The sequence below is a fragment of the Quercus lobata genome, chromosome 4 (assembly GCF_001633185.2).
Source record: "Quercus lobata isolate SW786 chromosome 4, ValleyOak3.0 Primary Assembly, whole genome shotgun sequence".
Lineage (NCBI taxonomy): Eukaryota > Viridiplantae > Streptophyta > Magnoliopsida > Fagales > Fagaceae > Quercus > Quercus lobata.
In genome coordinates this window covers 6,741,093-6,757,026 of record NC_044907.1, presented here as the reverse complement: position 1 = coordinate 6,757,026, position 15,934 = coordinate 6,741,093, and the positions used below count along the sequence as shown (strand labels likewise).

The following is a 15,934-nucleotide window of genomic DNA, read 5'->3' as shown; positions in this document are numbered from 1 at the left end:
GAGAGAGTGTGAAGAATTCAAGTGTGTATACATTCAAAGAGGTTCTTGCGACTAGATCTCACGAGTGACTCACAATTGACAACTCGCTAACATGCCACACATGTAAAGCATACAGGAAACTGAAGGGTCACGACAGTTGGAACACTATAAGACAAAAAGGACAGTTTGGCCTGGCAATTATCTCGCTACTCAAACTCGCGACTTATCTCGATAGTGAGTGAGTCGCCAGAACACCTTGTTTTATAGAAAAATGTCTTTTCACATTCCTTATGTACCCTACTATAAATACCCTTATACCCATGAAATGTAAAGAGTTTCTAGAGAGAATTTTGAGAGAAAAACTCTAGAGAAAAACAAGATTAGCTCACAATCTTAGACATTTAATTCTCCAAATTTCTCTACTCTCACCCTCTTCATTGACATATCCTTGAGAGATTCATTAGCCAAATCTTTATCTCACCATACCCATATCAATGAAGAGGTAATTTGGTGCTTGGGAAGCAATTCAGAGATGACCAATTTATTTGGTTGATGCAATGAGCTTATTGTGGGATCCGAAAAGTTAAAGAAGACACAGTTAGGTTTAACCTTGTTGGAGTAAGAAGCTTGAAGGCCTTAGGTGCATTGGGTAGATCAGGCTTGGAGGGTCTATTACTATTCGTGTATCCTAACTTTATTTTTTAGTGGATTATTTCACCACTTGGAGGGCAGCGAAGAGGTTTTTCGCCGAGTTCTTCAGTTTTATCTTTGATAACATGTGCCGATGTTATCTTTGTATTTGCATCTCTCTTACCCTTACTCTTTACCTTTAATTGATGTTGTGTTGTGATTAATTATGGTTTAGAGTAGTTTTTTTATTTGGGTATTGCTTGTACATATCATTCCACACATATTTTGTTTGAGTATAAGCTTATGTTGGTTATTTTGAAATTGGGGGTCTAAACATTCATTAGTGTTTTACACACTAAGTGAACTTTCAACAATAAATAACATCTAATCGATAATATATTATTGGCTTGCATGTTAAAAAAAAATGTAATCTATTGATCTAATGGTAAGATTTTTAAAATATTAATTTACTTAACAAGGGTCTAAAACCATCATATGCCAAGCCTCCTTTGCTTTAGTTGCATTGATGATTATTGGAAAAATTGTGTTGGCTACCCCTTGTTGAATCAAGCAAAGAGCTTTTGCCTCTTTCTTTTTATACTCCAATTCTTTCTTTTGGGCATCAGAGAATGTTGCGACATCCTCTAGTTCTTAATACCCATCTTCTATTTAATATTTGTTGGTGCAAACACAATAATAATGGAAATAACACAATGAGAAACTAAATAGTACTTCTGAATATTATTAATTCAATGAGAAAAAATTACACAACACTATTTGGATTGAGGCGCGGCACACGCTCTCTTTAAGGAGATTCAAGCTCTTGGTTGGCTAATCTTGATATGAAATTAGTCCATAGCATAGCCGTATATATAGTCTTCCAACCCTTCACATAAGCTACATGTTATTTATTAATTTAGAAAACTTCTCTTAATTTATTTAATCTAACTTATATACAAGTAACTCTTTCTTTAACAACTTTTATTATAACTCATCTCTTTATTCATCTTTAGTTATTTTGAGTTTTAACATATTTAATTTAAAATGTACTAACATTCCCCCACTCATTTTAATATGAAATTTGGAAAATGAGAGATTACCGAGCAAAGAGGGATTATTATGCATCATGAAGGTGTGCTCTGCATTGAACCTTCACTTAGTGAAACAACAATCTCTACTCCAGAGTCAGTAGTGGTCTCCGACTTGAACTATGACTGCTTAAGGGAAATAAAGTATTGATGCTTACACATAGTGATCCAGGTGTTGACATGAGCTTTTATAGCTAGCACTTTACGGCCGTGTGCTGATCCCAGTTTCATGAGTGTATTTGAGATTAAGTCCAAATCTCATAGGGAGCGGCCTCACCCCCACACTCACATAGGTGAAATTTTGTCAAGGGTGCTCCTGTAATTCTGACACCCCACTCATACGAGCTACAAATTTCATTAAGAGTTTTTTACTCAACATTTCCACATTACAGGATAAATGCACTTACATCATAGGGATGAACAATTAAAAAATTATTTACAAAATAAATAATTTAAAAAAATAGTGCATTTCTTACGACCATCGTATGATTTGTTTTTCCCATTGAACCCAATTCTCAGGATCTCTGGTCCTTGGGTTGGGTATCCTCATACATGGCTCATGATTCTATGGACTTTAGTCCTATCCCCCTCGATGTATTCCAGACCCTATCTTTTGCCAAGGCCTTGGTAAACGGATCTGCAAGATTATCATTAGATTTGATATAATCCACAGTTATGATGCCACTACTCAAATAAGATCGCACGGTACTATGCTTTCTTCTTATAGGTTTGGATTTACCGTTGTAGTAACAGTTTTTAACTCTACCAATTGTGACAGTGCTATCACAATGAATTAATATAGGTGGAATTGGCCTTTCCCAAATTGGAATTTCATATAACAAATCTCTAAGCCAATTTGCCTCTTCACTAGCTGAAACTAATGCTATTAATTTAGCTTCCATTGTTGAATCAGCAATTATTGTTTGCTTTTTAGATTTCCAACAAATAGCACCACTACCTAAGGTAAAAATATAACCAGTGGTAGAGAGAGAATCACCTGACAAAGTATTCTAATCGGCATCACTAAAAGCTTCAATCACAGCAGGGTACTTTTTATAAAATACGCCATAGTTTTTGGTACCAATTAAATATCTCATGACTCGCTCAATAGCTAGCCAATGATCTTTACTAGGCTTGCTAGTAAATTTGCTAAGCACACCTACTGCATATGCAATGTCAGGTCTAGTACAATCAGTAGCATAATGTAAACTACCAATGATACTAGCATAATCCGTTTGATTAAAAATCTCATCATCATTATTCACAGGAAATAAATGAACACTAGAATCAAAAGGAGTAGCTACACTTTTGTGATCATGAAAATTATATTTTCTCAATATTTTATCAACATAATGTGATTGATCAAGATATATTCCATCACATGTTTTTGTAATTTTCATGCCCAAAATAAAATTAGCCTCACCAAGATCTTTCATATTAAAATGGCTTTTAAGCATACTTTTCGTCTCATTTATAACATGCATATTTGAGCCAAAAATCAACATATCGTCCACATAGAGGCTAATAATAACATGTAGATTATTCCATGATTTAGAATAAATACATTTATCACATTCATTCGATTTATAACCATTCTCAATCATGCAGGAATCAAACTTTTCATGCCACTGCTTAGGTGCTTGTTTTAAGCCATATAGGGATTTAGTTAGTTTACATACCTTGCTTTCTTGTCCAGGCTCTACAAAGCCTTCGGGTTGATCCATATAAATCTCTTTCTCTAGGTCCCCATTTAGAAAAGCAGTTTTTACATCCATTTGATGAATTTTCAAATCAAAAATTGCAGCAATAGCAATTAACAATCTAATAGATGTAATTCTTGTTACCGGAGAAAATGTATCAAAGAAATCAAGATCAGCTTTTCGTTTAAAACCTTTTGCAACAAGTCTAGCTTTATACTTATCTATTGATCCATCTGGTTTCAACTTTTTTCTAAGGACCCATTTACAACCTATGGTCTTACAACCCAGTGGAAGATCTACTAATTTCCAAGTTCTATTAGAAATTAGAGATTTCATCTCATCATTTACAGCCTCTTTCCAAAATATAGCATCAGGTGATGTTAAAGCCTCTTTTAAATTTTGGGGATTTTCCTCAATGTTAAAAACATAATAATTAGGACCAAAATCTTTTTCAACTCTAGCTCTTTTACTCCTTCTAGGTTCCATTTCAAAATTTTCTTGATTTTGTAAATGTGAAGTAGAAGAACTAGGTTGTGACAAAATACTTTCTTCACCTCCACTATTTTTCAATTTAAAAGGAAATTTTTCTTCATGAAAAATTGCATCACTAGATTCAAAAATTATTTTGTTTTCAAGATCAAAAAATCTATAGGCTGTACTATTAATCACATAACCAAGAAAGGCACAGGTAGTAGCTCTTATACCTAACTTAGGTATTTTAGGGTCAATAAGCCTTACATAAGTAAGACAACCCCATACTCTCAAATATTCCAAATTTGGCTTATGTCCTTTTCACATCTCAAAAGGTGTGGTATGTGACTTTTTATGTGGCACCCTATTCAAAACATGACATGCAATTAAAATAGCTTCACCCCAAAAATGTAAAGGTGCACCAGATTCAATTAACATGACATTTGTTAACTCAATTAAAGTTCTATTTTTTCTTTCAGCCACACCATTAGAAGCAGGTGAATATGGTGCAATAGTTTCGTGGATAATTCCTAAAGACTGAACAAATGAGTTGAATGCACTTGATTTATACTCACGGCCTCTATTACTTCTTATTCTTTTTTATTTTTCTACCGAATTGATTTTCAACTTCTTTTAAAAAATCTTGAAATTTTTCAAAAGCATCACTTTTATTTTTCAACAAATAAATAGTTGTATATTTTGAGAAATCATCAATAAAAGTGATAATATATCTATTTCCTCCATGAGTTAAAATTCTCTCAAATTCACATAAATCGGAGTGAATTAACTCAAGCAATTCGGTATTTCTTACAACAATTTTATGAGGCTTTTTTGTAATCTTAGCTTGACTACAAGTTTCACATTTTTCAAAATCTTTTGACAATCTTGGAATTAACCCTAAACTACTCATGATTCCCATATATCTACTATTTATATGACACAAACGAGCATGCCAAAAATTAATAGAAGAAAGCATATAAACTAAACTAGTAGATGCTTTATTATTCTCAACATTCAATTTAAACATTTCATCACAAGCATAACTCTTGCCCACAAATAATCCATTTTCAGTGATTACATAATTATTAGATTCCATAGTTTGCTTGAAGCTAGCCTTATTAAGCAAAAAACTTGACATCAAATTCTTTCTCATGGACAGAGTAGAAAAGTACATCTTTCAATGTTAGCACACGTCCAGAAGTGAATTTCAATTCAACCTCACCACTCCCAAGAACCTTGGTTTTGCTAGAATCACCAAGCAAAACGGTTTTTTCTTCTTCAAAAGGAGTGTACAACTTGAACCAATTTTTGTCATAGCAATCGTGCCTATTAGCACCAGAATCGGCCCACCACCCTTCAACATATTGCACCATATTGATGTCTGTAATCATAGCCACTAAAGGCTCTTCGGTCACATTAGCCTACAGGGTAGATTCACGTTTCCAAAATTTGCAAAATTTAGCAATATGCCCACTCTTGCCACAGACAAAACATGATCTATTAAATTGATCTTGTGAAGGGGGTCCTTGGTTCTTATTGTAATTTTTATTCGAGTTTCCCCTTCCTTGAGGTCTATTATTATTTTTAAAGGCTTTCTTTTTAGGCTTCAATTGACCATTTCTAGGAAAATGATTTTTGGGCATATTATTATTGATTGAAATAAGGTTTACCTTTGTGGTGGAATTACCATTACTCTCTTGTGTCATGAGTGCATCTTGTCCTCTAACCTCCTCCTCCACATGGATGCGTGTGATCAAAGTCTCCAAGGATGTCTCCTTTTGTTTGTGCCGCAAAATATTTTGGAACTCCCTCCAACATTGTGGTAGTTTATCAATTATGCCAGCTACCACCAAATTGTCTCCAATCTTTATACCTTCGGATCTCAATTCTGCCACGATCATTTGGAAGTCTTGTGCTTGATCCGCCACCGATTTTCCATCAACCATTTGGTAACGGAAAAATCTACTAGCAGCATACTTCTTTGCACCCACCTTCTCGGGGTCATACTTGCTTTGTAAAGCTTTCCAAATTTTCTTGGCAGAATTGTAAGTTGTATCATAATAATCATAGAAATGATTGGCAAGACAATTCAAAAGATAAGAGCGACAATTATATTCATCTTTTGTATACTTATCTATTTTTTCTTGATGGAGACTATATTCTTCCTTACTCATCTCATTGGTAGGAACTTTTGATGGATTCTTATCAGTGAGGATGTAGGCAACTTTGAGAAGACTCAAGTAGAAGAGGACCTTTCCTTTCCACCTCTTGAAGTCGGCTCCCTTAAAGCGAAAGGGCTTGTTGAGATCTCCAACAGGCTCATTTGGTTTCGCTTGTGTAAGCTCCATGTGTTGAATCTCCTTAAACTTGTTGGTGCAAACACAATAATAATGGAAATAACACAATGAGAAACTGAATAGTACTTCTAAATATTATTAATTCAATGAGAAAAAATTACACAACACTATTTGGACTGAGGCGCGGCACTCGCTCTCTTTAAGGAGATTCAAGCCCTTGGTTGGCTAATCTTTGTAACCGATGCAGACCTTCTCTGACCTGTCTCCCCCAGGATACAACAGCCCAACAAATATTGTATGGCTAGAACAGCTTTTGCACAAAGTGTTCAAGCCCAAAACTCCACCAAAAGAACACATTTCTTTGGCCCGAAATCTCTCAAGTATTTAGGAATATTATTGAATTCACTCTCTCACACAATACTCTTTGCTTTTTACTATTTTCTTCATTCACTCTTGATATGAAATTAGTCCATAGCATAGCCGTATATATAGTCTTCCAACCCTTCACATAACTTACATGTTATTTATTAATTTAGAAAACTTCTCTTAATTTATTTAATCTAACTTATATACAAGTAACTCTTTCTTTAACAACTCTTTCTTTAATAACTTTTATTATAACTCATCTCTTTATTCATCTTCAGTTATTTTGAGTTTTAACATATTTAATTTAAAATGTACTAACAGTATCTACTCCCTAACTCATGTGAAAGAAAAATTGTCATCTTCACAAACCAAAAATCATAGTTTACCCCCATCAAAAATAGGAGATGAAGGTAGTTAAACTCCAATATGGTCGCCATTGCCATTGCTTTCGTTAGGGCTTGTTTTCCGTCATAAATCTTCACACCTAGTGTATTTTTTCACTCAAATTAAGCTTTAATACTACTATGTTGGCTTTGGAATGAAAGGGACCAATGATTTTGATAAGTTTCCCTTATGATTCTTCAATCAAGGATAATTTTTTTCTAGGAAGACAACAAATATTTTCGGAACAAGGGAGAGAGAATGAGGCTGTAATTTTCTTCTTCTTTCTTTAATTGATTCTATACTTACCAATTACATGTATATCTTTTTCAAATATAAATGACATTCCTTACACTTGTCCATCATGCACCCACTTAGATACATGCAAGTAAATGACAATAAAGGACACAAATTCAAAATACATAGGAAACAACTATATGCATAGCTGTTGAATGCTCAAAGAACTGCAAATGGGTCCAATTTCCAGGTTTTACCGGTTGAATCGGCAATTTTCAGGGTTGAATAGCCGATTTTTTTAGTTTGTTTTCATTTTTGGTTCTCGGTTCAACCGGTCGGTCTAGTCTGGTTTTTAGAACTATGGTGTTAAGTATCATAATAGGTGTCTGAAAATAGTATTGATAAATTTGTTTGTACCAGCGACGTAGAAGCTCTACGAGGATCCCACATAAATTTATCATGACCAGCCTTAAGTGATCGACAAGAATTGACAAAAGGAGCTCACACGCAAGAATTGCACAAGTGACACAAAGAAACTTGAATATGGGCAGGTAGTTTGCATTTTGGGGTCCTAGCTTTATCCCCAAAAATGCAATGCTATAGATAACTGCTGCCATCATGAAGAACAACATGATTGCACCATGTTCTTTGAGTGGAGAGATGCCCAAGCCTTGATAGTGTACTCCAAGAACGCCAAGTATGATCGTGATGAGAAAATTGAGAGGCTCGTGGAATTTTGTGGAGGAAACTTCTTTCTCACTTGCACAATTAAAAAACAAGATGTATATATAATTATTGGTGACAATTTGATAATATAATGAATAAATATTGTTAATTACTTTTTATTTTGTATTTTAAAGTTAGCAACTCATACATAAATAATATAAAATTTATATTACCTAGCATCACTCATATATATATACTCTGGCCCTTAAGCAATAGAAAAATCTGAATGCCAGAAAGTACATTTAAATTTTCTAGTATGGTAAGTTCTAAAAATTTCATTCCAAACCCATGAGTATGACTGCAATATTTATAACAGCTGCCAGCGCAGCTCACCATTAACAAAATAATTTTATTCATTCAAAAAGTTCAAATTTCTCTTCTAAAAAAATAAAATAAAATAAAAAAGGTTCAAATTTCATTCGGGGTAGAACAATTTATGCTTGACAAAAGAGGCATTTAAGGCTCAATTGTTGGAGAGGATGAAATTTCCTTTGGTATGTAAAACAAACGCTATTGGAAAGAAGTCAACCAAAAAAATTATACTATAATCATTGACAAAAAATCAATCTAAATTATGGTAGCATGACACCAAACGTGGGTTTGCAATAAGAATATAAATACTATGAAATTATATTAACCGGTTCCATTATACTAAGACTAGTAAGGAAAAGTTGGTTTTTGGAGGATCAAAATCCATCATCTTGGGGCCACTTTCATGGAACTCCTTCATGTAATAATTTAGTATATGTTAGATGAGAGAACTGCATACATTTTAAAGAAATATTTAAAGAAGTCTAGATACCTTCTTTTGTAATATATAAAAAATAAATAAATATATAAAAAAAATAAAAAACTTTGAATATATATATATATATATATATATATAGAACACAATCTTGAGCTTGGTCCAATACCCTCCGTATTTTATGCACATGATTTTGTCGCATTACCCAATTTCTTATGATACTACACCTTCATTGATCAAAGTGGGGAAAAACAATAAAGGCAAGATAATGGCTTATAAAATTTAACTTAAACTTTAACAAAATAGCTAAAGTGAAGCACGTACTTTCTTTCATAGGTAAACCATGTGCTACAAAATAAACAAAAACAGTTCATAAAAAACAGAAAAATGAAGCCCATAATGAACTACGGAGACTAAATTAATCCACATCTTTATTATAGTCCAAATATTTTTTAGTTGTTAAAATTATTATTTAAAAAAAAAAAAAAAAAAACACGCACACACCAACAACAACACATGCAACAAAGACTAGCGCTTTCTTACGGTTCTTTTCTCACCCATTCAATAAAGATCTTGGGTTGTAAGACCCTATTTAAACACGCACACACACACACACACAACAACAACAACAACAACAACACATGCAACAAAGACTAGCGCTTTCTTACAGTTCTTTTCTCACCCATTCAATAAAGATCTTGGGTTGTAAGACCCTATTTAATTTGCACAATTGAACCTTCAAATACCAGTGTGTCATATCAGATTTTTATATATTAGTAGATCTAATTAGTTCAATTGGTAAAAAAATTTGTTGTCAAGTAAGAGATTTGGGATACAAATCTCACCTACACAAAATTTTGACCTAATGATAAAGAGTAATTATCATGTCGTAAATACCATAAATTGAAATTCTATATATCTGTAAGAAAATAAAAATAAAAATGATTTTTGCGGAATTAAAGTATGAGTTTAAATTCAATAGCAATCTCAAGTAAAACCTCTGATGTACATCATCCAATACCAATGTGCCACATAAGATAAAGGTCTCACACATACGCATCAATACTATTTTTCTCAAAAAAAAATTTAATCTCATTAATACCCTATTAAAAACAAAATAAAAAACTCATAAAATACGTAATAAGAAGGGCCTTGCACCAACACGTTGGTTGGCTAAGTGGTAAGGGTTTGGGCCAACATGCATCCAGGCATGGATTTCAGTTCCGCCACTAGTAGTGTGTTATGGCTTCGTATACCCTACATGTAAGCTGTCTACCTAATTTGTCAATGACTGTAATGTGGAATCTTAGCCTATGAGCTGTTAGAATGCTACTATAGTTACGCATAAGTAGAAAAGTCACCCTGACCATTCGACAAAAGAGCTGCCGAGTTTGGGTTTATAATTACATCCCAAGCTAGGTACTGCTTATGGTATTCCTCTAGTTGAGGAAGAATCAGGTGGCATGGTATTGGCAACTTTGGCTTGGTATGAACTGGCTAGGCTAGTAAGTACTAATTACTACCTAGCTGGTGTTTTACGTACTTTAGTTGCCAGAAAATGAAGAAAGATAAAAGACATACCTTCCTTCATAGCGCTTTGATATCTTTGTTTTCTTTTTCTTTCGTAGGACTGATTCACGTCTCCCAACCAGATTATCAAGACTTCTTTCATCTTTCATCTCCATGCTGATCATGCTATACTTCTCCTTAACTCATGAGTATCAATGCCAACCCCGTACCTGTTATATACTGAACATTTCCTATAATTCTTATGATACAGTAGAAAATGCTTGCACGGTTTTTGTAATTTTTAATTATATCATGTATTTGGTAAGATGGTCTAGATTCAGTGATTTACTCCATTTGGTTGGGAATGTAAAACCTACCCTATGATAATGAAGGAATAATATAATACTAATGAACATTTTGCTAGCCAGGGTCAAACCAGACAACTCTATCATATGTTTGGATGTTCCCCCACCCACACACTTAATTTATTTATAAAATAATTTAACATTTTTAGTAACCCTAACATCACTCTTTTTGCAATGGGTGATGTATCAATTTGTAAAATCTATATTGTAAAATTTATAATGGCATCTGTTAAACAATGTCACAAAGATAGTGTTTAAGGTGCATTTAATGTTTTATTATTATTATTATTATTATTACTTTATGCATTTTTAAAAAAATTTAATTTAATTGTACACATGTATCTAAAAAAAACAAAACAAAACAACCACAATGAACTTGTATGTGCAATCCAATATATATATCATTAATATATATTTGAAAAAAAAAATATGCATTGCAGCTAGGGTTGTATAAGCAACACAGAAAACCGACCAAACCAATCAGAATCAACCCGTCACGACCTGATATGACTCCTTCAGAAGTTGACACAGGGTCTCAACCTTCGAAAACTAACTCTGGTAGGTCGAGTGGTGGGTTTCCTCTTCTCAAACCGAAGCCACCTGATCCGATTGAGAAACCCTTCCAATTAAGGCAGAATCTACCTAGAAATAGCGACAATCATGCCTCCTATGCTCAGATTAGGCCACATTTGGCCCTCCTCCACTCAAATTTGACCTCATTTGGCGCAGATCTGACGATGTTGTGCTCTCCTCTACTTAGTTCCGACAACATATTGTTCTACTCCACTCAGATCCAGCCACATTTGGCTCTCCTCCACTTAGATTTAGCCGCTTTTGGCATAAATCCAATGATGTCGTGCTCTCCTCCACTTAGTTCTAGCAACATCTTGCTCTGCTCCACTCAAATTCGACGAAGATCTACAAATCGTCACCCACCGCCACTCCTTAATTGGTTATGCTTGAACTGATCGATCTCCCACCCAAGCCCAATCCAACTAGGCATGTGGTAATCAGTGGCCAACAGTAGATTTCATCATCTTCCAGCTGATTTGAGTAAGTTAGTTTCAGGTTAAGTCCAAATCTACCCAAACTGATTCATGAACAACCCTAATTTCAACTCATAATTAAGCATTTATTAACTTTTAACTTGTGCCTTAGGGCACTCATTAATATAAATTTATTAAATACTCCAAAAACATTACTCTTCTTCTCACATGAAGGGTGATCTCCGGCCCACGCTTCATGCGAGAGGAGAGAGCAATGCTCCTAGATTATGTACTAACTTTTCCTCACTGACAATATCCATTTATAATATCCTTACACGTAAAATTCTTATCCCTTTATTAATCCAAAGAGACATATGGACCACATGCCCTCTCTCACGGCCAACACATCCCACATAAGGAGGAAGCATACAAATGGAAAACGTTTCATCTACAAAGGACAGTGGGCCACGTACAGTTTAGCCTCATGCGGGGGGATATAGTGCAATTGTAAAAGAATAATCATCTGATAGATACATATATATATATATATATATATAATTTAAATGATAACCATTTGGTTCGGAGTCTTGGGACAAGGAAACCAATTAAAGGCTGATCGGCGTTTATGTCTTTCCATCAATCGAGAGAGGTGTAAAGTGTAAACCCATATCTAGACATGCTGACCCCATATCTGCATATGTATATACTAAACATTTCGTACGTGATTATTTGTCTGTGGAAAACGCCAAATGCTGTTTATCATTTTCATATCAAGTATTGGGTAAGATTAGATGCTCTTGGTCAAAAAGGAATTAATGTCATACAATACAAAACATTGTGTAATTTTATAATATTAAACATTGATCAAATTCAAATCTGTCTCGGAAAACGACTGCAATTTATGTCCCTCATCATCTGTCCATCTGAAAGTTAGAGAGTAAAGCTTCCTTTGGCACAACTCTTCGGCGGTCTCAGCCTCACCGTTGACTAATAATCAATATATAAAGGGCTCTTAAGTCGAAAGTTTGTAGTAGAGTCAAACACGCAAAAGTTTGAGTGCAGTGTGTTGGGATTGCTGCGTACTTACCCATAATATTCTCGTGGATTAGACCAATCTTTCTTGCATTTACATGCTTAAACTTTCACTTCTTCTCGTTTAATTTGTTAACTTATTTTTTAATCTATTTATTTAGGCTCCATTCATTTCAATGTAAAACTGTTTTTGTTTAGAATTTTTATCAGCTTAAATTAGGAAAAAATGTCATGACACTCCATAAATTTTGGGGTAATAGTCATTACACCCTCTGAATTTTTATTTTAGTTAATTCACTCCTTGAACTACACATATTTTTCAATTTGAGATTTCTTTTGGTCTACTGTTAAATTCACTAACATCCTCATGTGACACACTTGTGGATTAAAAAAGAAAAGTTTCACCCGATTGAGAGAGGCAAAGAGAGGAAAAAAAAAAAACTTGGGTCTCAGTCTTTGTGAGAGAGAAACGAAAGGATCTCCCTTAATAGAATTTTCATTGATCTCGCAGTTTAAGGACTCAATGACGACGCTTCTTGTGCTCCCCCTACTCCCTACAACACTAGGATTTTCTAAACCATGAAATCTTCATAACAATTCTTCTGGGCATCCACTACTTCTAGACTCAAAAACTAGCACAAACATGGACATTGCTATTCATGAGGTATAACTTATAAGGGTTATATAGTAAACTTTTAAGGGAGCACCTACGGTGTCGTTGGGACCTCAAACGGTGAGATCGACAACTATTCTATTGAGGTAGATCCTCTCTCTCTCTCTCTCTCTCTCTACTATTTTTTTTCATACACGTCACACGAGGACATTAGTGAATTTGATGGTAGACTAACGGAAGTCTCAATTTGGCAAATGTGTGTAGTTCATGGAGTGGTGAATTAACTAAAATAAAAGTTCAAAGAGTGTAATGACCACTACTCCAAATTTAAAGGAGTGTCATGACATTTTTCCCCTTAAATTAGTTTTAAGGAAAATTGCTTATTTTCTAGTGTTTGGTACCATCTCTAAAAATAGTTTGAAAAATATTTAACGAATTATAATGGAAATATTAATGATAAAAATACAAGGAGACTTGGCATGGACTATACCAATACTAAGATCCTAACAATTAGTCCTAGCAGGTGTCCAAGGGCCAAGGACTAAAAACCCCACACTTGCTATAACTTTATGGGGTCTCTCTCTCTCTCTCTCTCTTATAGTAAAATACTTAAATTTATCAAGTGATTTTAATGATACAATAAATTTTACAATAAAAAACTTACAAATTAACATGTCATTAATTACAAAAAGTAATTCAAACATTTATTTATCATATTTTTTAGGCAGAAAGTACATTTTAGTTCCTATATTTTCAGGATATTCCCATTTTAGTCCCTACATTTTATTTTTACCACTTTTAGTCCCTATCCTGAAAAACGCTTCTCATTTTGATCCCTATCATTACATTAGAAACAAAGAAAGCTGACGTAGCAAACGGCATGAATAAATAATATTAAATTAATGTCCACGTAGCCTAAATTAATAACAAAAAAAATTTTGGCATTCAAAAATGTCACGTCAGCATCTAAATTAAAAAAATTAATTTATTAATTTTAACTAATTAAAAAAATTAAAAACAGAATTAAAAACTAAAAATCATATGAATTGAGATTTAAGTGTGTCTTGAACAAGAACAACAAGAACACAAACCAAAAAAAAAACTAGTAAATCTTTGTTGCTGAGAAAGTTTTTATGTTAGTTCAAAAAAAAAAAAAAAAAAAAAAAAACTGATTCTTCTGGGTTTCCCTAACTAATACAAAAGCTAACGTTGTTGTTGGTGATGCGTAACCAGGTCATCAAGCATCCAAAGGTCCACCGATTCCATTAACTCGCTTCCACTTCCACTCGCCAAACTCGACTCCAGCTCAGGCTCCAAACCTAGGAATGATTCTAAGCTCGAGATTTGATCTTTCAGCTCAAACCCATGATCAAACTGAGCCACCTCATTCTTGCAACAAATTTCATTCTGAATCAGTGGCTACAATAGCACCGGTGGTGGTGGTGGCGGCGGCTCAGTGGTTTCAAAACTCGACTCACTTGACTCGGGAAAGATGCAGCGCTTCTTAGCAACCGGCAGTGGCGGCTCAAGAGTGGAAGGTGGAGTTGGTTGGTGGTGGTGATGGGCAAAGTTGAGCTTGGCTTTGTCACCACAGATTCGCATGGCGGCTTGGTCATAAGCTAGAGCAGCTTCTTCGGTTGTGTTGAAGGTACCGAGCCAGACTCGGATACCTTTTTATGGGTCTCTGATCTCAGCCGCCCAAGATCTCACTCTGTGATTAAAACCCAGATCTTTCATCTTCCTAATTCAATCTCTTGATGTCTAGTTTGTTCTCTCTCTTTTTTTTCTTTTTTCTTTTTTTATATTTAATTTCTGGGTTTGTGTTCTTATTGTTCTTGTTCAAGACACACTTAAATCTCAATTCATATGATTTTTAGTTTTTAATTCTGTTTTTAATTTTTTTTTTAATTTAGATGCTGAAGTGGCATTTTTTAATGCCAAAAATTTTTTATTATTATTAATTTAGGCCACGTGGACATAAATTTAATATTATTTATTTCTACCGTTTGCCACGTCAGCTTTCTCCGTTTTTAATGTAACGGCAGGGACCAAAACGGAAAGCGTTTTTCAAGATAGGGACTAAAAGCGGTAAAAATAAAATGTGGGGACTAAAATGGAAATAGCTTGAAAATGTAGGGACTAAAATGTGCTTTTCGCCTATTTTTTAAGTGGTGTCAATCATATTCTTGCCACATCAATTTGTAAGTTTTTTGTAGTAAAATTTATAATAACTTTAGCATTTTTCATTGGTCAATAAATTTTGTTAGGACATATGTGATTTAATGCTAGGGACATATGTCAAATTAGAATTAGTTAATCTTTTGACAAAACGTACTTTACTTGTAATTGGATAGATTTAGGATGTGTTTAATGTTTCAAAGAACAAGATTTCAAGAATAAGTGTTAAAGCCATGCAAATCTGTCTAAGAAACAAGTAAAAAAGTGCTGGATTTTAAAACTCGACAGCTATTTTGACAACCAGTATCTATTGAGGTTTAAAAGCTGTTAAAACCCGATACTCGACAACTAGCTCAATAAATAAGCTATCTATCGAGATTTATAAAAAACTGATTTTCAGCTCTGATTTTCATTCAATCTGTGTATATGTTTGGGCTTTCTTTTCTCACAAGCCTAAAAATATATAAGGATTATTTTAAGGGCCAACAAAGGTGGCGCGAGTGTGAAGCAAAGTTGTGTTCATGCAAATTGTGACCGGAGACAGAATTTGCTCTAGTTCATCTTTCTCTTGAAGAAGTTACTGTGTTTGTACACTGTAGGGTTTTGTAACCGAGGAGTTTCGTAATCTTCA

At 34.1% G+C, this 15,934-nt stretch overlaps 1 pseudogene; it reads right to left on the bottom strand.

Annotated features, from left to right (window-relative positions):
* Window positions 1-14,328: 14,328 nt before the first annotated feature.
* LOC115984478 lies at window positions 14,329-14,862 on the bottom strand (annotated as a pseudogene).
* Between the last annotated feature and the right edge of the window lie 1,072 nt (window positions 14,863-15,934).